Genomic DNA, 23,194 nt, shown 5'->3' with positions numbered 1-23,194 from the left:
AGTGGGTTTTCAGGCCATGTAAGTTTGTTTTAGTGAGAGTAAAGAAAGTTGATATACGTTTATTGATTTTTTTTCCCCTTGTGTGCCAGGTATTGTGCAGACATATCTTTATATAAACAATGTCCCTACTCTTTGAGGTAACTTCATTTTACACATCAGGAAAACTTCAGTACTGAGTAGTGTAGTCACTTCCACCTGGTGAAGGTCAAATGTGAATCTTGGCATGTCTGACGTGATAACCCTTAGAAACTTTAGAGATAAACTTTACACTGAGTCCTTTTTCCTTTTCTTTTTCCTCGTTCTTCTCATCTTCCTCTTCCCTATCACTGAGATAACTCTGGATAACTCATCATTATCACATTTTAAAACAAAATTTTTAAGTTTTAATAATTTTGATTAAAATAAAATTTTAATAATTTTGATACAACTTCGTTGAAGATCTGTTTGGTTTCCACCCTAGTAAATCCCAGCCATGCCACTACTAGGGCCTCTCCCACCTTGGTCTCCATTCCTCTGCCTTTCTTGTCTCACAGCAACATTATTAGAGTGCAGACAGGGCATAAGGGACACTGCTGGGGCAGGGGTGAGTTTCTTTCAGTCTCATAAGCACAGTTGCTTGCTGGAGAGTAATTAACAAAATGGGCATCATATAAATCTCAGAACCATCTTCCAATTCTGAACACTGTTTCCAGCAACATTTCCTGGCCGACCTATCTATCTTGCAAGTTTAAAAATTGTGATATTGGGTGACTTAAAAGGACCAGATCTGAGAAAGTGCCAACAGAGGAAACACAAAAATGGAAATGATGATGATGATTACTCCACCTCTAAAATAATAGATCCCTCGTGGTTTCTCTAGTGCCACTTGTATTGGAGGTTAGAAAGGTTTCCCTAGAAAAATGACATGCTTGCTTCCTAGTTATAGAGGGCAGGACTGGGAACTGGTGGCACTGCTGTGTCCTGAGCCCATGGCCTACACTCTCCGTTGTAGCAGACATTCTCGAAATCTGTCATTATTTTAAAATACCAACAGAGGCCATATCTGTACAGCAATGAATAATTCATTGAATATTTCAGATAGCGAAGTAACTAAAAATAGCCAGAAAGTTGAATGGCCTGACCTTAAAACAAAATCTTTGCTATTGCTGAATACTATTATTTTTGAAACATGACACCAGGCAAACTAATTTCCTAAAGATTTTGCTTGTTTTATTTTAACTTACTGACTTCACAGCAAAATTCCAAGTTCCTCCTGAAAAACTGAACAAATGCTGAAGTCATTGTTATAACATTGCTCTAGTTCTTAAAAATATGAGTACAGTGGAGATCTCGCTTTCCTTTCACACTCTTACCTAGATGCCTTCACATGACTGTCACCCTTGAATACAGAACCAGAGTATGAGAGGCTGAAAATAGATTCCAAATTCTTGGGAAGAAACTGGGATTTGGGGCAATAGCTCTGTTGCTAGGTTTTTTTTTTTTTAATGTTTTAAAAAAATGTATTTTATTGAGATAGAATCTGCATATAACATTATGTAAGTTAAAGGTGTACAGCATGTTAGTTTGATAAATTTATATATTGTAACATGATTACCAACCTGGCATTAGCTATCATGTCACATAATTATCATTTTGTTTTTGTGGTGAGAACAACTTTGAGGTTTAGAATACAGTACTGTTGTCTGTGATCACCATGCTGTGCATTAGATCTCCATGACTTTTCTATCTACTGGTTGCAAGCTCGTACCCTTGAATCAGATCCTCCCAGCTGCCTCCTTCCCAACACTGTAACCACCATTCCACTGTTTTTTATGAGTTCAGCTTTTTTTTTCCACCATGAAGGTGGATACCCTATTCTGTTAAGGAAAAAAATCCTAAATTTTGTGATGATAGCCTAGGTTTATAACTTATTAGCTATATATCCTTGAGGAAATCAGTCAGCCTCTCTCTTCCTGTCTTCTCATCTGTGAAGCAGGGATATTAACACCTGCCAATGAGAGTACTATACAGACTAGTTAAGAAAAATAAGTGAAAAATTTGGAAAACATGAAGCAGCACAGTGATTTAAATATAGTCATTTATTCAAATGAAGAAAGGAAGTGAAATCACCATAAAGGAAATTTGGATAATAAGCCCCCCTCCTGTTTTGAGTTAAGGGTATATTTTCATACTTTTTTATTCGCACCACACATGAATAACTTACTGTAAAATATTCAGAATTTTATGGAGGAAAATAAGTACATTTTCTTTAATGAGTATGTTCAGTTTCTTCCCTTTCTATGTAACCACTATTAAGAGTTAGAAATATAGTTTCCTTCTTTCTCTTAAGCTACACACTCAAACTGCCCTTGTAACTTTGGAGGCAGTGGTGGAAAAGTGCTGTGGTTTCACCTCTGTGTGACCTATGTTTGTCATTTTTCCTGCTTGGGATGTGTTCATATTTTAAATGTAGAGAAAGAAAAATCTCTTTCTGGTTGGAGGTGACGACTAAGTGAATCATTCACTCCCTGCCAAACATAAAAAAAGAAAAAAGACAAACCTTGTTGCTTTCAGTATTTAGTTTTTTTTTTTTTCAGTGAAAAGACAATTATTCCATTATCCATGATTCATCAATTTTTAGGCTGTTATTAATATAAAAGTTTGAGAATCAAGCTGACAGGAAGATAGTGCCAAATCAGTGATGCAGAGCTCGAAAATGATGCATAATTTGACTGTTCTGCTGTTTTCAGTGGAATATAAAGCCAAAACGATCACTTTAAATCTGTTGAATATACAATTTTTTTGTCAAACTTTTTTGAGATGTTTTTAAATTATGCATTTGTGATGTTACCTTACTATGCTTGAAGTGCTATGATTGAAAATAGCCGCTAGTTTATTGGGGATTTCATATAATTTATGTCAGCTCTTAATTGAAAATATCTATAAATTCTAAGAATACTTTATATTAATCGTTAATACAGATAAAATAATATTTTAATAGACTTCATATAATCACGATGATGGCTTTACCCCAAAACTAATTTTCATTTTCCTATTATATTTGGAAGTGAGAGATTTATATCCACGGTCTTCAAGGTTTGCATTTTTTTTACTCCTGAAAATAATTTTGAAAAGCTAGGCATATTTTTTTTTTTTTTGCTATCTAACTCCTTTTTAAATTTTTTTTATTTCTATTCAGCGTAACAGTATCCATTGTTTTTGCACCACACCCAGTGCTCCATGCAATCCGTGCCCTCTCCAATACCCACCACCTGGTTCCCACAACCTCCCACCCCCTGCCCCTTCAAAACCCTCAGATTGTTTTTCAGCGTCCATAGTCTCTCATGGTTCACCTCCCCTTTCAATTTCCCTCAACTCCCTTCTCCTCTCTAACTCCCCTTGTCCTCCATGCTATTTGTTATGCTTCACAAATAAGTGAAACCATATGATAATTGACTCTCTCTGCTTGACTTATTTCACTCAGCATAATCTCTTCCAGTCCCGTCTATGTTGCTACAAAAGTTGGGTATTCATCCTTTCTGATGGAGGCATAATACTCCATAGTGTATATGGACCACATCTTCCTTATCCATTCATCCGTTGAAGGGCATCTTTACAAATCTAGAGTTGACATATAAAACTTTTTATTATAAACTTAAATAACTATAAAACATATAATCACCACAAATACTGACATTTAAAATTAAAACTCTCTAAGCATATCTAATAAAATCTAAACATTTGAGAAATTTGATATCTACATTTATCCATTTAAACAAATATCCAGATTCTTACTAACCAAATATTTTACATCCTTCCTTAATCTTTTTGAATGTGTACTTATATTTTGTGTGACTCTGGAAAGATTAAGCACAGAGGTTAAGTGATTTCCCCAAGGTTACACAGCACATATATGGCAACTCTTGGTATGAACCTGAGTCCTTGCTTCGGAGTATGTTATTTATCTTTATTAACCATTTTCTATTTACATTTTGAATTTGAACAAAACTGAAAATGTGCATGCATCATGTATTTACAATTTGTGCCTTGTGTTGCTTCTTCTTTCATCTGTGAGTGCATATATTTTTTTAAAAATTTTCTTTATTTTTTTAAATTTCTTTTCAGTGTTTCAGAATTCATTGTTTAGGCACCACACCCAGTGCTTCATGCAATACATGCCCTCCATAATACCCGCCACCAGGCTCACCTAATCCCCCACCCCTCTCCCCTCCAAAACCCTCCGTTTGTTTCTCAGAGTCCACAGTCTCTCATGGTTCGTCTCCCCCTCCAATTTCTCCCAACTCATTTCTCCTCTCCTTCTCCCAATGTCCTCCATGTTATTTCTTATGTTCCACAAGTAAGCAAAACCATATGATACTTGACTCTCTCTGCTTGACTTATTTCACTCAGCATAATCTCTTCCAGTCCCGTTCATGTTGATACAAAAGTTAGGTATTCATCCTTTCTGATGGAGGCATAATACTCCATAGTATATATGGACCGTATCTTCTCTATCCATTCAAGTGCATATATTTTAATGCTGTCACTAAAAGAGCATGGTACAGGATGATACAGCCAGCTCCTTGGCCAGGAAATAGCACTTTTAGAAAGAAAAAAGAATATATACTTCTCAGTCTTTATATTAGCAAAATATAATGAGACATTTTTGTGTTTTCTCACTTTGTATTGTCTCTGATGAAGAGTAGAAAAAATCTACTTTCAGCAACTCAAATAAAAGAGAAAATAATTTTTTTGGATGCCATTGCTGCCAAACATCTTTGTGTTTAAAAACAGGAAGACTGATTGATCTGGGAAGCAGAACCAGCATGAAGTTCATGTTCATGGAGGTTGGACTTGGATTAACCCTTTTGTTTTGTGTCTACTCTTCCTCAGGCAGTTTGGAGTCACAAGTGTTAGTCCAACTTTTGAAAAACTTGAAGGATTATGACCTAACCAACAAAGAGCTAGAAAACCTGTAAAAGAATATTGATCATGACTTAATATTATCCTGAGTATAAAATCAATTAATTTTGTTGAAAATATTTTCTGAATTATTTCTGCCTCTTGAATTTCTGAACTTATTACTCTCTGCATTGTGAAACCAATTTATTTATTAGGGAGCTACCAACAAGGAAAAATATATTTCCTAAATGTTGAGCTAAAGATGTCCATAATACTGTTTGCTATTAGTCATTAATAATCAATGGCCATTAATTACCAAAAGTGAGGCTAGAAAAACACAGGTCATGAATGTCTAACACAAGACAAGCAATAGTAGCAAGTTCCTTCTGATGATACCTTTTTTTCCCTTGGCTTTTTCTCCTCTGCCTCCTTTTACATATCCCTCCCTCTTCCTGAATCCCCCTGCTTCCCTATCTTTTTTTTTTTTTTAATGCTTTCTCTTTATGATGCTCTTACCTCATAATTTCTCTTCCTTTTTTCTTTTCCTTTTCCCTATCTATAAGCCTACTATGGGTGCCTATGGTGCTTAGTTAAGTCTGACTAAGAGCTAGTAAGTATTGCTGTGCCTTAAGAGTAATCTTAATTCCTAAGTAATCTTAATTCTTAATTCTGAAAGAATTGATAACCCAATGATAACATCTGTCAATCTCTCTGAGTCAGAATACACAGTGTGGAGGGCTTAAAGCATCTGAAAGGAGATGTCGAGATTTATTATTCACTGTGTACCAAACATTGTGCCATCCATTTCAGACACATAATTATATTAGATCTAGATAACATAATTCCTACATCATACGGATGAAGAAACAAGTTTTGAGAACTGTTTAAAGCCATGGAATAGGAATGACTTAGGTCTGTCTGACTCCAAGCATGTGCAAGGCTGTTTCCTCCACCCCCTCACTGCTTCTAGACATATGATCATCACTAAAAAAATTCTGATTGAACTGGATTACATACCTTAAATTGGTATTCCATGAAGAGAATATTTCCAGAAAACTTTGGCTATTAGTCAAGCCAAACCTTCTGCCATACTCTGAGCTGTGGCAAGACCAGTCTTCCAAGGGGTAGACTAAAAGGGCACCATTTCCTCCTGGTTTCAGAATAAATTCTTTACACTAAGAATCTGAAGGCTCAAACTATGCCTTTTCCTTTGTAGGCCTGTGTATATTGAATACAAACTGTTTATGGGAGTTAAAATAAACCCTCATTTAAATGGAAGACTTTTTTTTTTTAATTTGCCATGATACTATACTATAAACTACAACAGGTTACGATTAAGAACATACATGAACATACACACTCAGGGGCACCTGGGTGGCTCACTGGGTTAAAGCCTCTGCCTTTAGCTCAGGTCCTGATCCCAGGGTCTAGGATGGAGCCCCGCATCAGGCTCTCTGCTCAGCAGGGAGCCTGCTTCCCCACCCCCCCGCCTGCCTATCTGCCTACTTGAGATCTCTGTCGAAAAAATAAATTAAATCTTAAAAAAAAGAAAAAGAACATACACACTCACAAAGTGAAATGTCAGTAATGACAAACGTTTAGAGCTGGCAGATTTCTTTTAGCTGTTTTGGAAAGGTAAAATGATATCTTTTTTTTCCTCCCACATATGACTATATGTCTTTCACCATGGACTAAAAGCTATTATATTCAAATTCTACCTTTGTTTATTCATTCCATCCTGGCAACAAATATCTAGAAAAGATCTATAGGAAAATGTTTCAATGATTGATACTGCATTTGCTTTCCAAAGCACAAATCAAATTATCTCCAAAGGTACTCAAATCCCTTTTCCACCTCAAACACAGATAATAAATTAAATTGTCAGAAATATTCTTCGGCTTAAACATTTGTTTTGAAGATTAAAGATATGACCTAGCTCTATTGTTAGTGAAAAATCATACAAATTCTGTTCTTTTGGGGATGCTGGCAATATGGGTCTATAGAAAGGGGAAAATCAGTTTATAAATCTTCATCTTGAACATGAAAAAAATTTAAGTACTTGTATCAGTGAGTCTTGAATACAGCAAAATCATTTTTCTATAATATGAGAAGCAGGATCTGGTACCTTGCAAAACACAGGATCCGGATTCAGGAGCTTCCTCTGCTACTTGCTATGTGGATTTGGGGAAATTCATAACCCATTTCGTCATCTATATAATGGAGATAATGGTGCCTGAAAAACAGAAAATTGTTCCAAGTATTGAGACTGCATGTAAGTATCCTCATAAACTTGATATGTAGGGTAGAAAGGGTCAGTGATGGTTTGTAATCCAATTATTACATAGGGTAGGATAGAATTGGAAATGTTTTCCAGACTGGTTATAGTCAAGTAAGTTTGCAAAATACACGTGAGCATATTGAATGCTCTGAAAAGTACTTTGCAAAAGAATGCTCCCAAGCTTTATTTAACCCACGTGTTTACCATGGATAGCTTCTCTCACACACTGCCCTAAAACTATGACATCCTACAGAAATTAGAAGAGTGATAGGTACCCCAATACTAAGCACATTGTTGGTAGTGATTTATACTTGAGAAATTTGTTGGTTTCATTAATGATATAGATTTTAAAATGAGATGTATGGATTTTTCTATAATAAAAGAATTTGTGGTTATTACTGAAGTTTTAGAAAGTTGGAAATATAAAAGGTAACAATTAATTATTTTTATGCTTATCTCTCCCCCCAAAAATTGTTAACATAAGACGGGTTCCTTTCTATGTTTTTCCTGTCACTTAATTTTTGTATTAGTATGTTTACTTATACTCATTCTGCATATAAAATCTTGTATCTCTTCCACTTAGCATTTTAACAGGTTATTATAAACTCTTTATAGATAATTTGTAAAATATTATATTGTTTTCAATTGCGGTGATATGTCATAATTTACCTAACCATTAATTTATTGTGATGTCACTATGCTTTCACCAAGTTATGACTCTTATAAATTAATATCAAAGTATTTTAAAATTCTGGATTAAGAAGTACTAACTTTCAGTTATAAAATAAATACATCATAGAGATAAAAAGTAAAAAAAAAAAAAAGTCTCCAAAATTCTAACATTTTTAAATTCTAAAGTTTTCTGCTTTAGAATTTCTGATTACTTATTCACAATAAAATCTCGGAATTGGAATGAAAGGAACAAAAGTTTATTTACTAATTTATTTATTTATGTATTTGTTCAACAGATATTTGCTGGGTATCTGTGCTGGGCTTGGTGCTATGGCTGGAATCTAATAGTAGGTAGCCATGAATCCTGCCTTGGAAAATGTGCTATCAGATTTTTAAGAGTCTGGATATAGACAGATGATTGATAGATAGATAGATGATAGATGATAGATCGATAGAAAAATAGAAAAATAGATTGCTTTACAAAAGCACTGTTGTGATTTGTGTTTTGAATTATAGTAATTTAACTCCAACAGCAACTGTAGAAATATCCAGAAAACTATAGACACAATATACAGATACAGTTATAGATAGCAACCTACAGACACATATAGGCATAAACCCATCTGGGAAAGGGAGGGAGCACTATGATCTGTGCATGCCTCACATTCTTCTTTCCTCCTGATTCATGCTTTTAGTAGTAAGTATGCCCTTCTTCTTTATCTAAAATATACTCAGACACTAGAATATCACTGCCAGTTATCTAATGTGAACATTTCTGCCCATATTTCACAAAATAGAGACAAAAAGAGAAATTCTTGAGTTTTTGATCATTGATATTGTCAAATTGCTCTAGTATGATTTAGCTCCAGAGGAGAGTCCAGCCTGCCTCTATAACTTGAAATTCTCAGATCCATTTTATTTTTAAAACTTCACTCAGTAAATACCATTTCAACGAAGTCTTTCCAAAGCTTCTCTCTCTCTTCTGAATTCCCACAAATTGGTGCCACCTGTAAAATCTTTCCTTCATCTTGGCCATGGCAGCTCAAAGTGGTCCCTCCCTTCAAGCTCTCCCAACCCAGTTTTCTGATCATCACTCTTGAAACCTAACTTTGACCATTTCTTCCTTTCAACCAGAAGTCTTTCCTGACTCCCTACTAACCCCAGGAGAAAAAAATTTGAATACAATTTTTTTTTTCAAACCGTACTCTTTTTCTCCTTCACATAACTCCAGTTCCAGTCAAATGCAAATCTTCAGCTCCACGTCTACACCCTTTACTTTTCCACCTCATTCCTTGATTCATTCTGTCTCATTGGTCTAGAAAGCCCCATCACATCTACATAATGATAACAGCTATGCTGTGTCAACTCTCTGCTTTGTGCTGAGAACTGAGTAAGTGTTCCCAAAGTAAGTGTTCCTAAAGTAAGCGTTCACTTACTTTAACTATCACAATTTCTATTTCACATGGGAAATAACTGTGGTGGACCTAAGTGACTTGTCCAAATTCACACATGTTACATGTAGAGTTCTGTTGGACTCTAGCGTTCTTGTTCTTTCAATTCGAGTACATTTCATGGTCCCAATAGTTTTTGTTTTTTACTCTTAGATGCCACCAAATTCATGAAGCCTTTCCTGCATCCCACTTAGAACTGATTCCTCACCATTCTGAGTTCTTATAAATCTTTCTCTCTTTCTCTAAGCATCCCATTGATTATGTTAGCTTTTAATTAATAGGTCTTCTTTCACTTATTTATCCATTTGGGTTTTTTTTTTTTTTAAGTTTGGGCATAATAAATGGCAAGTACTTTGCAAGGTATTTGTTTTATAAGACAAAAGAAATGTGATCCTTGCTGTCAAAAAGTATACAATTTAGTTGTGGAAACAAACATTAGGTAAACTCAAAATAAATATATAAATATATAATTATATACTTTAAGCTCTATGTGACAAAAGCATGGTAAAATGAGATAATAAAGTAGACAACATGGGGTCAGGGTGGGGGATGGGGATTGTTCAGAATTGTCCTCGGTGAGGAAGTAAAATATCAGCCAAGACATCAAGATGAAAAGAAATTAGCCAAGACTAGGAGTGTGGATGAACAGCATTCTCAGTAGAAGGAAAGGCATAAGCAAATGTTTTGAAGCAGAGAAAGACTGTTTTCCAAGAATTAAAAGAAGGTCACTCAAGGCTACAGTATAGTGCTGTGTAACTGTCTGTGTGAATGAAGTCCCACAGGGTTTTGCAGTGGTGCTCATAGGTCAAAACACTTTGAATGAACCAATGGAGTGGAAAAACAGAATGGCATCTGTGTGAAAAGGAACACAGGTCTAGATCATTCAATAGTCTATAGTACTATAATACACAGTGTTCATCTCCTTTCATTGCAAATGGAGATCTCTCACCAGATTTAATCAATGATTGCTGTGATCTAGTTCAGATGTTTATTTATTTTTCTGGAAGGTAAACACTGTAGGTTGACACATCTATGCATGTCTATTTTGTTTTTTTGTTTTTGTTTTTGTTTTTTAAAATTTATTTTATTTTTTCAGTGTTTCAAGATTCATTGTTTTTAAAGTATTTTTAACTCCGCAGTGTCTAATTATAGTTCTTTGAGAATATCTTTTGTTTAATACTTATTTCCTGAGACAGAATGAATTAGTCTCCTTACTTCCTGAAACATACATGCTTTGTCATCATAACCATGCTATTTCTTACACCAACTCTCACTGGAGACAACATGTGAAATTCTGCATTTTTCCTCATGTGATATTTTTTTGTTTTCCATCAAGTTTGGAACTTCCTAAATGGCTGACATGGGCTCTTGATATTGTTGCCAGCTAGAAATGACTATGAAATACAGACATTTGGTGTAATGACTTCTGTGGAAGTCCATGCATAAAAGAACTATTATATTCTTTATTCTAAGTCTACAGGTCACAAAAAGTTCAGGAATGAAGTCTGGTTTTCCCTTTGAATCAATTTGTCACAACCTCTGCTAAACCCATTCTAAAAGGGCTTACTTTCTAACCAATTACATATTATAGCCCTTAACCTTTCTGAGAAGACTTGATAAAATTGAAAATGCAGCAAGTTAGAAGCTGTACAGAGTAACAGAAGACTGTTCTTCCCTGGAATCTGAAAAACCAGGTTTTGGAAGGGAGGGGCGGGGAGTTGGGTGAGTGCAGTGGTGCATATTAAGGAGGGCATGTATTGCATGGAGCACTGGGTGTGGTGCATAAACAATGAATTTTGGAACACACACACACACACACACACACACATTAAATTAAATTAAATTTTAAAAAAAGAGAGAGAAAAAAAAAAAAAAGAAAAGAAATCCCTTGGGTAGACCAAAGCAAATTTCCTAGACTGGAGAGGAAAAGTCATTTATATTGCATAAACCAGTGCCAAACAGTTAGTAGTAGCTGTATTGACAAAGATTTCAAGACCACATTTGACCTGAGGAAAAGATGTACTGCTGATTAACGGTATCTGCCATATGTTCAGAAGGAGGAAGTGGTAGTTTATTATATAGGTATTTCTGCCTAAATCCATTCAGAATAGCCAGGGCCTTGAAAAGTATTCTAGCATAGCAGAATTTAATCAAAATACAAAAGGGAATATACACCAACATTCTTAAAGAATGGCAAGAAACCCCACAAACATGCAATATAAATAAGTCTTTTTAAAGTAAAAATATTTAAAGAGTGCTATTAAATCAATGACAAACATGACCTCAGTATAACTTTGGGTAATAAGTCTAGGCAGGTACTGAAATATTTTAATGGTCCTTTTTGGTCAGCCTACTTTTTGAATTGTTCTTTAAATTTCTCTTCATTGTTATCTTGAATCTCGTGGATTTTCACATGTAAAACCTGTGGGTAATTATAACAAATTTCACTGCAACTCACAGATATCTAAATATCTTTTTCTTATCTTATTGCTTTAACTAGAACTTCTAAAACAATATAAGTAATGAAGTTGAGAGTGTACATGCTTTTTCTGTTCTTACCATCATTTTAAATTCTTTTAATATTTTGCCATTGTGAGTCAGAGGTTACAATAAGGGTTATTTTAAAAAGTCAGAATAAATATTAAATTTTACAAATAGCTTTTTATGATATTGATATGATTAATGTGATTTTTTTCACCTTTTACTTATTAATGTAACATATTTCCTACAAATAAACTTTTGATTATGATGTATTATTTATGTTACTAAATTGCTATATCAATTATTTTAGATTTTTTTCAATATTTAAAAATGAGAATGGCTCAAATGGCCCAATTTTTTTTCCTTAGAGATAATTATTGTAAGATTATTACATTAATACTATGATTGTTTTATAAAACTCTGTATTTTGTTGCAATTTATGTTCTGGAAGCAACCTAAGGTAGTGGTTAAAATCCAGGATCTCGAAAATCAAAACAGTATGGTATTGGCATAAAAACAAATACATAAATCAATGGAACATTAATAGAGAACCCAGAAATAAAACTGTACATATATGGTTAATTTACAAAAAAGAAGGCAAGAATATACATACAATGGAGAAAGGATAGAAAGGAAAGGTGTTGGGAAGACTGGATATCTACATGCAAGACAATGAAATTGTTTCCTTATGTTATACCATACACAAAAATCAACACAAAATAAATGACAGGCTTGAAGGTAAGACTTCAAACTATAAAACTCCTAGAAGGAAATAGAGGGGTCAGTTCTTTAACATCAGTTTTGGCAATGATTTTTTTGAATCTGACAAATATGGCAAAGGCAACAAAAGCAAAAACAATCAAGTGAGACTAGATCAGACTAAAAAACTTCTGGACAGGAAAGCAAACCAGCAACAAAATGAAATTGCAACCTGTGGAATAAGAGAAAATATTTGTAAATCATATATCTGATAAGGGGTTAATATCTAAAATATATAAAGAATCCATGAAGCAGAATAGCAAAACAAAAATAGACAAAAAATCTCATTAAAAAATAGGCAAAGGATCTAACAGACATTTTTCCAAAGGAGACATACAAAATGTCCAACAGGGGCATGAAAAAGCACTCAACATAACAAATCATCAGGGAAATAGAATCAAAACCACAATGAGATATCACCTTATTCCTGTTAAAATGGCTACTATTAAAAAGACAAGAGATAACAAGCATTGGCAAGGATGTGAAGGAGAGGCAACCCCTGTGCACTACTGGTAGAAATGTTAATTGGTGTAATCAATGGAAACACTATGGAGGTGTCTCAAAAAAACTAAAAATAGGAGTGCCTGGGTGGTTCAGTTGGTTAAGCTTCCAACTTGGGGCTTTAGCTTGGGTCAAGATCTCAGCGTCATGAGATCAAGCCCAGCATCAGTTTCCACTCTAAGTGCAAAGTCTGCTTGAGATTCTCCCTCTCCCTCTCCCTACTTCTAAAATAAATAAATAAAATCTTTAAAAAAAATTAAATACAGACTGTCATATGATCCAGCAATCCCACTTTCAGTATTTATCTTAAACAAAATCACTGTCTTAAAATGATATTGTCACCCCCATGTTCATTATAGCATTATTAACAATAGCCAAGACATGGAAATAAGCTAAATGTCCATCAACAGAATAAAGAAAATGTATTATTCAAAAAGGGAAGTCCTACCATTTGCAGCAATGTGGTTGGATTTAAAGGCATTATGCTACATTAAATAAGAAAAAGAAAAATGCAGTATGGTCTTACTTATATGTGGCATCTTAAAAAACCCTCAAGTCAAAAATTCAGAGAATATGTTGGTGGTTTCCAAAGGTGATGGCAGTGTGGGTGAAATGGGCAAAGATGGTCAAAAGGTATAAACTTCCACTTATAAGATTAGTAAGTTCTGAGGATGTAACAATATAATGTACAGTATGGTGACTATAGTATATAATACTGTATTGTATTTTTGAAAGTTGCTAGGTTACAAAGGACATACCAGGAGATATTCATGGTTCAGGATTCACGCCTTTTGCTAGGCCCCTATTTCCCTGGTTAGGGATAAATGCAAATGAGGCTATGATAAAAAAATTTCTCCTTAATTCTTAAAATTGTTGCAGTATCTCCTGCTAAATGCCATAGCTGACTAACAAAGATCTTTTGACTCTATAGCCAAACTTGTTCTTAATAATAGGTTAGCTTTTGATTACCTCTAGTTGAGCAAGCAGGTGTCTATGCTGTAGCCAACACCACTGGCTGATTATACCTGGATTAATAGGTCTAGAGAAGTTGAAACTTAGTTACCCAAGATCACTGAGCAAGCCACCTGACTTAAAAAGATGATTTGCTCAGAGGGGTCTTCCCTTGACTTTTTGATTTTGATTGTTTTACGTCTTGGGGATCATGGCTCCGGAATACACTCCACTGAGAACTGCACATTTACTCTAAACATAATAATCTTCCTAGTGCATTGTATTCTCACAACCACTAACCACAAAGCAAATGATCTCCCTAAGGCTGGAATGTCAAGAAAGGAACAAAGAGGATGATCAACTTAAAAAATGCAAACCTGAAGCTGGAGCCTGTGAATATCACAGAGATTAAGCAAAAAGCAAAAAAAAATGTTGTGACTTGTGGATACCACACAAAGGACCAACACAAACTGCAAGGAAGAAGAGCAGTAACTGAGAGTGGTGCTAATGTCTTAAGTTTTTAATCACAACTCTCAGTTAAGCTGAGAACCTGATGAAAATGCCATCACTTTGGTTAAGATCCCAAATAGTTAATTAGGACTTAATACCTAATCTATCTGCAGTTTCAACCTCCTCCAGAAATGCAGTCTTTTTTTTTTTTTTTAAAGATTTTATTTACTTATTTGACAGATGGAAATCACAGAGAAGCAGGCAGAGAGAGAGGAGAAAGCAGGCTCCCTGCTGAGCAGAGACACCCCCCCCCCCCATGCGGGGCTCAATCCCAGGACCCTGGGATCACGACCTGAGCCGAAGGAAGAGGCTTTAACCCACTGAGCCACCCAGGCGCCCCTCAGAAATGCAGTCTTAACCAGTGAGGAGTTTTCTGATCATACCAGTGAGTCTGTCAATGGCCCTCTCTGGGCCCCCAAAAGAAGATGAGGTCATCTGCCTGGGGCTTCCCATGCTTCCCTCTAAAGGAAAGGGACCTTGCCTGACACAATGCTTTCCTTTCTTTTGCTTATAACTTCCTTGCCCCATCCTCTTTCCTATAAAAACCTTCCACTTTGTACTCCTGGGAGTCTCTTCCACTTGCTAAATTTGATGCTGCCCAATTCATGAATCATTTAATAAAGCCACTTAGATCTTCAAATTAAGAAAAGAAAAATTGTTGTTAGAGTGGATCTTAAAGATTTTCATTACATGGAAAAAAATGGGTGACTATATATTGATGGGAAGGGATGTTGAATTTATTTTGGTGACCTTTCACAATATGTACATATATCAAATCATTATGTTGGATACCTAAAACACAACGCTATATCTCAAGTCTATCGTAATAAAAACTTTAAAAATCTAGTCTTTTAAGTCTGACAAATGTGGGTTTGAAATCCGGTTCAAGTACTTATTGTTGTTCTCCCTGTGTAATCTTACCTACCTCATCAGATGGTGAGTATTAAGTAGGATAGTTCACACTGAGTACTTACCAGTACTTACCAGCATCTGTGGTAAGTAAACACACACATACACACACTCTCAAAGAAACACAAAATTTGAGATTGTATTGTATTTTAAAGGCTTAATAAAATTTGCCAGTAAAGTAGTAACAACCTAACACCTGTTGAACCCTTAATTTTTTAAAACCTTTTTCCCCTTTCTCTCATATGTGTTTGTCTTTCAAGGCTCTCTGCCTCTTCTTTTTTTTATATTTAATTTGTATAAGCACAGATATCAACTATTTCAGTGAGATTTTAAACATGCATTAGTGAGTTATATAGAGCTTAAAAAAAAAAATTACCTGTTTGATCCCCTCTGAATCCAAGGCTATATTTCATTTCCTTCTCCTAGTAATTTTTTGTTCTTCAACATTGTCAGAGATTTGCCTGTTTCTTGAAACTAGCTCTCAAATTAAACACTCAGTACTTCTTCTGTTTCCTAACTTATCAATTTCTATCTTTATTAATTCCTTTGTCTCTTTTTGTTTTTATTTTCCTGAATGCATGGTCTCCGGCTGAAGATGCACTGTGGTAGGGGAAGGGGTCTAGAGAAGAGACAAATAGGTCCCCATTTGCAGCGAGTTTCTGCATGAGGTTGACTCTGCTGCCATCCCCACTATAGACTCTGGGCCTCTGGGTCAAGGATCATATGGGAGAGGTTTTGTGTGGGAGGGCACAAAGCATCCTCTTGCCTATTACATGTGGTCTCTCACAAGACAAATCTAGCACCAGAATGTAAGGTTTGGAATCAGAACCTAGATTTGAGCCCAGACTCTGCCAGTTATTATTTTTGGAATAAATTTCTTAACTTTTCTAAAACTAATTTTCCTCATCTGCAAAAAAAAAAAAAGCGTAATAATAGCATTTTCTCATAGGATTATCATAAGAATTAAATGAGATAATGCAGGGACCATGTTTACCTCACTGTCATATCTCCACTGATACATACTGATGGGTGTGTGCATATGTGTGTATTTATGAGGTATTTCTTGAATTAATAATTCAAAAATATTTCTTGAATTGAGCCTTGGGAATTTGCTCCCAGCCTTAAAACTCTACATGTTACTGGAACCCAATCTTGTGAAGAGATTGAAGAGCTCACTGAACCTCTCCAGCTATTATGTGATAAAAATGATTGAAGCCACTTGCCAACATAAAAGTGCCTTGTGCACAGTTATTAATAATACTGAGCAGTGGCCATTATAGAAAACCTGCAGCTTTTATGCTTCCATAATTTTAGGCATGCTATCATCCTCTCAAGAAAGAAGAATCGCCCCCAACACAAATACTATGAGCTCTCTATTTTCCAATAAAGGGAACCTTGCAAATGATGAAAACAATGGCAAGTCCTTTTCACTAGCCCCACTCAGAGGTGGGAAAGGGATGGAGAAGAGGAACATTTACCCTGCACTACACAAATCACCACATTTGGCTGTTTCCAAGCAGACGGTGAGATCTTCCATTAACAGAGATGAGAAGGAAAGGGCTCCCCCTTCAACAAAGAGCCATTTCTGAAAAGGCACTTCTTTATGATAAAAATAGCATGAAAACATATTTGGAGAAACATCACCAAAATGGAGTCCCAAAAGCAAACTGCATAGTCTTATACATGGCATGTACAGCCATAACTTGTTTCAGAGAGGACATTAGAGTAAATCTTTCACATTCCAGAAGCCTCTCTGCTTTTTTTAGGTAAGACCGTATAATGACTCCACTTCCCGTTCAGGGGACTGGAATTATTGTTTATTATACTGGATTGCTGTGTGTAAAAATTTTAAATTAGAATGTAATTTTTTGGGCTCATAGCAAATATATAACATTTATACTATAGATAAAACACAAGTCAGCCTCTATAAACTGCCTAAAATGATGATAGAAAAATTACTGAGATAAACATTTTAATCATAACCAGGGCACTAAAAGAGTGCCCTGTGAAAAAAATCACCTATAATATTAAATAAGAACACTTGAATGTAAGGGTCCAGAGTAGAAAAACATGTGGGGCAAGGCAGATCAGGAGCTATTTCTGACAGCAATTGTTTGGTAAAATCCCTAGGTCAAGCTGATACAAAAGTTGGGTATTCATCCTTTCTGATGGAGCATAATACTCCATAGTATATAGGACCGTATCTTCTTTATCTATTCATCTGTTGAGGGGCACCTTGGCTCTTTCCAGTTTGGCGACTGTGGCCAGACTTTGGTATCAACATGGATGGGACTGGAGGAGATTATGCTGAGTGAAATAAAGCAAGCAGAGAAATTCAATTATCATATGGTTTCACTTACTTGTGGAGCATAGGGAATAATGTGGAGGACACTGGGAGATGGAAAAGAGAAGTGCGTTGGGGAAAACTAGATGGGGAGACAAACCATGAGAAGCTGTGGACTCTGAGAAACAAACTGAGGGTTTTGGAGCAGAGGGTGGTGGGGAGATGAGTGAGCCTGGGGGCGGGTGTTAAGGAGGGCAGGATTGCATGGAGAGCTGTGTGAGGTGCATAAACAATGGATCTGGGAACACTGAAAAAATAAAATTAAATAAAATTAAAAAAAAAAATTGCTCAGTCAGAGTACCTCACCTGCGGGGATAAGTCTCTCAGTGAGTCACTCCAGTACAGCGCTTCATGGATCACTCCTCATCAGCATCCCGAAAGCTGAGCACTCCAACCACTCTGTTCATCTGCCTATGAAGGCTAGAAAGCTGCTCAGATGTGTCAAAGTCACTTCTGGGGTCTCTGTCCCTCCAGCTGGAAAAATAAGATTGGGGTTTGATGTGAAGAGTCAGGTGAGGAAGGAAAAACCACTACATTTTAAGAAGAGTAGCTTCTGTTTTTCTTCTTGGCCACTAAGCAGTTTTAGGGCAATACAGTTCTTTTACTCAAGACTTTAACTGATTTTTTTTTTTTTTTTTGGAAATGCAAAGCCAGTAAACTATTGCTTCTTCCCTGATGGGTCCACTAGTACAGGCTGATTCCATGGGATTAAGTTTCTTATTCTTGAAAAAATTATCAGCCATTATATAATAGTGTGAAAGGTGATAGGCAACTACACTTTGTTTATTATGGATCTTTCCCCTAGATTGTATACCACATAAGCTACCAACATATTAAAATAAGAGACGCCACTCAGGGAACACTACATCAAGAACTAATGACGTACTGTATGGTGACTAACATAAGAAAGAAAGAAAAAAAGAAAAGAAAAGAAAAGAAGAGAAGAGAAGAGAAGCCTAATACACACAGAATGTCCTTCAAGATGGGTCTCTTATGGGGTGCCAGTGTGGTGCAGTTGGTTAAGTGACCAACTCTTGGTTTCAGCTCAGGTCATGATCTCAGTATCTTGGGATCCAGTCCTGTTTCAGGTTCCCTGTTCAGCATGGAGTCTGCTTAAGAGTCTCTTCTCCCTCTGCTCCTCCCCCCAATGCTCGCTTACTCTCTCTAAAATAAATAAATAAAATCTTTTTAAAAAGAAAAAAAAAAGGGTCTCTTATACCTTCTTGCATATTTCCCAAGAATTTTCTGAATTCAATATTCAAGTATCAGTAAAAATGTCTCCAGGACTTTATAGTGTAACTGGGTACCACTCTCCATTTCTCACTCAGTGATAACATGTTTTCATTGTCTGGAATTATTTTTCTCTTGCCCAGTGTGGATGTAAGATTAACGTAATTAGGAGTGTTTGGTGCTACAGAAGCTGTACTTGGAAGATAAGGAGCAGAAAATCCCTTGGGACAAATATCTCTGAGAGGAAAAAGGCCACAGTGAAAAGTTGGGTTGTATCAACTTTCAGATGAAATCCCCTCTTCTCATTGTCATGCAGAATATTGAAGATTTTCTTATTTTCAGATGGGGATGGGATTTAGAAGGCACTGTGGGCATTTCCCTTCCTCCCAATAGCTTTGCTCCAGATCTTTATTGAAAGATGAACTGGGATCCCACATGCTCTTTCTCCCTCAGTGTTACAGGAACCGTAATATCCATGAAATCTCTTGCAATTTTGTCAGCCAGAGTTGTCTTTATTTAATTTACTCAAGGACTATAAAAGGCACTGGTAATAGCACCCACGTGCAAATTTTGCGTGTAGAACTACCTGATGAAACCAGAGGAAGAATGAGGGTTTTAACAAACTACAAACCACAGACAACATAGAGACCTAACGCCCCCTACTGCTAAAAATGTATACATCTGGAAATACATCCAACTAGACAGGGCATCAAGTACTTCTATTTCTGATTGGGGCAGTCACCTACACAGACAGCTTCTTGTTGTCATTTTCACCACCACACCAGATGGCCTGGTCAGTCCCATCCCTTCATTGTTATTGTAGCCAAGTGGATAGTGTCACATCAGGCATGAGGAAGAGACTGACAAGGAGGTCTCCAGCATAGACAAAGCTGCTGTGGAGAGCCCTGCTAATTGCCCTGTGGTCCAAACTCAGCATCACCGTGATTTCCTGACAGCAGTCCAGATGGCCCTAGCCTCTACTCCAGGCATGCCAGCCTGTGGAGGAGGGCACTGCCACCTGCTCGGGGAAGAGAGCTGAGCCCATTAATTCTGATTTACAAAGATGACACAGATTCAAGAGTGTTGGCCATGTGGGACCCTGTAGCCCATTTCTAGAATCAGGCCACTGAGGCCGCCTCATTCATCCAGTTCCCTGTCCTGTGGCCTTGCCTGTAACAAAAAGTTAGCCGCAGCCTTTAAACTCTGTTTGCTCCCTAGTTTTATTGCTGGCAGAAAGCCGCACACTTTATCAACATTATCTCATATTGGCAGATCCCAGACAGTGAGATGGTAGTTGTTGGGGCCATTAAGAGACGCTTCCACGCTCTGCCTGATGCAGAATTTATAGAGTCTCACTGTGTAAGGTCCTGGAAAGTGCAGATTGTCTCATTATATGAAATGACAACCTAGTACCTCAGAGATAGGGCATTCCAAGTACTCACAGGCCTCAGGTACAACTGGGCTTCTGAGGCTTGTTAAGAATGATGCTGATAAACTTTTAAGATTTTTAGGGGATGCATCGTTTTCTATGCTCAAGTCTTCAAGGGAAAATATGCTTTCTTCATCCCAGAAAACTCCTGCAAATACTCTCCTGAGGAAATCTTTATTCCTATCTAGGCTACATTGATGCCTTTGCTCTTTGTACTTTCCTGTGTTTCCACATTGTGTTTATACATCTGCGTGTCTTTGGTTGGGTTCCTCAGAACCAGAGACTGAGACAGATTCCTGTGCACATGGTTTATTGAAGGAGAGGTTTCAGGAAAAGGAGAGTAGGGGAAGAGGGGTGGGGCAGAGAACCCAGGGGACTCTGGGTCATGAATTAGACCACAGAGTTGGTCTCACCTGTGGTAAAGGAGCTAGTCAGTCATAGTCCTCTGTGTGGAGGAGGGGTTGGCAGTGTCTGTTGTAATCCTCAGACGAGGAGGATTTAGCTTGGTCTGGAAGTATGGCTAAAGTCTGATCCATGGATCAGCATCCTGGGAATTTGTTAGAACTCTCCATTCTCAGGGATCTGAGGGATCTCCCCAGAAACTCTGAAAATGAGGTCCAGAAATCTGAGGAAAAATAAGCCTGCCAGGTGATTCTGATTCACAATAATATTTGAGAACCACCAGTCTAGGTTAACTGTCTGCAGACAGGGGCTGAGCTTTTCACAGCTATCCCTCACAGCAGCTGCAGGATGGGCACACAGCCTGATAAAGAACATCAGCAATTTCTGTCGGGTGTCAGGAAAGCTCTATGCATAGAAGGAAAACTGGAGGCTAATTTTAAGTCTGAGGATAAGTCAGGTACGAAGGTGTATTTCTAGGCAGAAGGAGAATCCTATAGGAAGGTTCTAAAATTAAGAAAGTTTATGGTTTATTGGAAGATCTGCCTGAAGAGTAATTTGGCCAGAACACTGAGAACAAGATAAATAATGGTGCAAGTGAGGATTGATTGGTAGGCTAGGGTCAGAAGGGCATTTATAATTCTATATAAATTTTTAAAATTTATAATCTATAATGGCTAAAAATAACAACAGTTAACATTGACCGAGCATTTGCTATATGCCAGACACTTTGCTAAGTGCTTCTCACACATTATCTTAATTAGTCCTCATAAAAACCCGAGATGTGGAGAGATCAGGTTAGGACACTGAGCCTTAGTAACTAGCTCTAGGAGCACTACAAGGAGGAATGAGCTGAATTTTGACTGAAAGCTTTGTCTGGATACAAAGACCCCACTCTTAACCATCACCCTATTCTGACGTGGTATATATAGATTTTTTAATTCTTATCCGAAAAGCCATGAAAATTTAATTGGCAAAGTGACATAAGCATATTTGTATGAAGAGCATTTTGGCTGCTTTTTGGAGACTACATTGGGGAGAGCAAGATTGCATACATGGTGAACAATTAGGAGAAAACTGTAATATAGGAGAAAGAAGAGTGGCGTTGGCTAAGGTTGTGGCTGCCAAGGTAGATAAAAGTGGCTGCTAAGATACATTTTTTAGAGTACATAAGCAGGGTTTAGGGATTGGAAATAGGCATGGGGAAGAAGTTGAGCATAAGATGATCTCAGAATTCTAGCTTCCACCATGAAATGGATGACAGCTCCATTCATAATGATATGTGCATAATTCACTACGAGAGGGTAGCATTGCAGGAGGACGTCACTGTTCAGATGTAGAAACACTGATTTGTGAGATGTCCTTGAGACATACAAATAAATATTATTTATATACAGTCGGATATAATCATCCAGAGAATTCAATTAATAAAAAGTCGGAACTTGTCCCTACAGAGTAATTAGAGCATCAAGTACTGAGCATGACATTACTTAGAGAGCGATCATGAACCAAGAATATGGCCTAGGACTGAGCTTGAGGATCCCTATCTTTTAAAATTCAGAAAATAATAAATTCACTAAGGACGCACTGGAGAGGAAAAGTTAAATAAATAAACAAAAGGGAAAGTATGTTGTCAGATAAGCCAAAGAAAAGGTTTCCAAATGAAAGTTATGGTCAGTGGTTCTGGATGCTACTGATTACCCAAATATAAAGAGGACGGGAAGATGCCCACTGACGTTAATGGCAGGCATGTTCACTCCTTCAGGGAAGTCATGGTCACAAAAGTCAGACTAAGAACTAATAATAGAGCATTAACCAATTGCTTTATTGGATTAATTTCCCTGCAGAGGAAAAGAAGCATGCATTGTGGGACTTTAGCCTAATATTCAAGCACTCAGTTTCTGTAGGTGTTTGCAATGATCTGGAACATGCCAGAGGCGAGAGCTAAACTTCAGAGAGTTCAACCAGTGATGGGACTATGCATCGGCTACAGCTGACCCTGGCTATCATGCTGGTTGCACTACTAGAGACTTCATCATCTCTTTGTAAAACAAATAAAACCCGGCTTCATTGTCCCATGCTCCTAAAAGTGATCAGAGCCTCTTTCCCTATTTTAGCTTCTGAGGGTCTTCTCGTGCTAATTTGTCTCTAGATGCAATCATTAAGTCCTGGTTAAACCAAGCAGGAAAGGAAAGAAAAGCTTTCTTACTTGGATTGTTCATGAGCATGAGAGCTATTTTCACTATAAAGATTCACTCTTTTAAAGAATTCTAAAGAGTGAGAAATTGTGAAGAAAGGAAGTTTTCATCGCGAAAGTGATGGAGGTAGGTAAGGTATCTTGCAGAAGAGCGGAGCTTTCACTGAGGAAACTAAGAATCAAGTAATGGGAGATATCTATC

The sequence above is a fragment of the Lontra canadensis genome, unplaced genomic scaffold, assembly GCF_010015895.1.
Source record: "Lontra canadensis isolate GAN:19392208 unplaced genomic scaffold, GSC_riverotter_1.0 scaffold20, whole genome shotgun sequence".
NCBI classification, from domain to species: Eukaryota; Metazoa; Chordata; class Mammalia; order Carnivora; family Mustelidae; genus Lontra; species Lontra canadensis.
The sequence above is the reverse complement of the archived record's forward strand: the minus strand, read 5'-3'. Positions refer to the sequence as shown.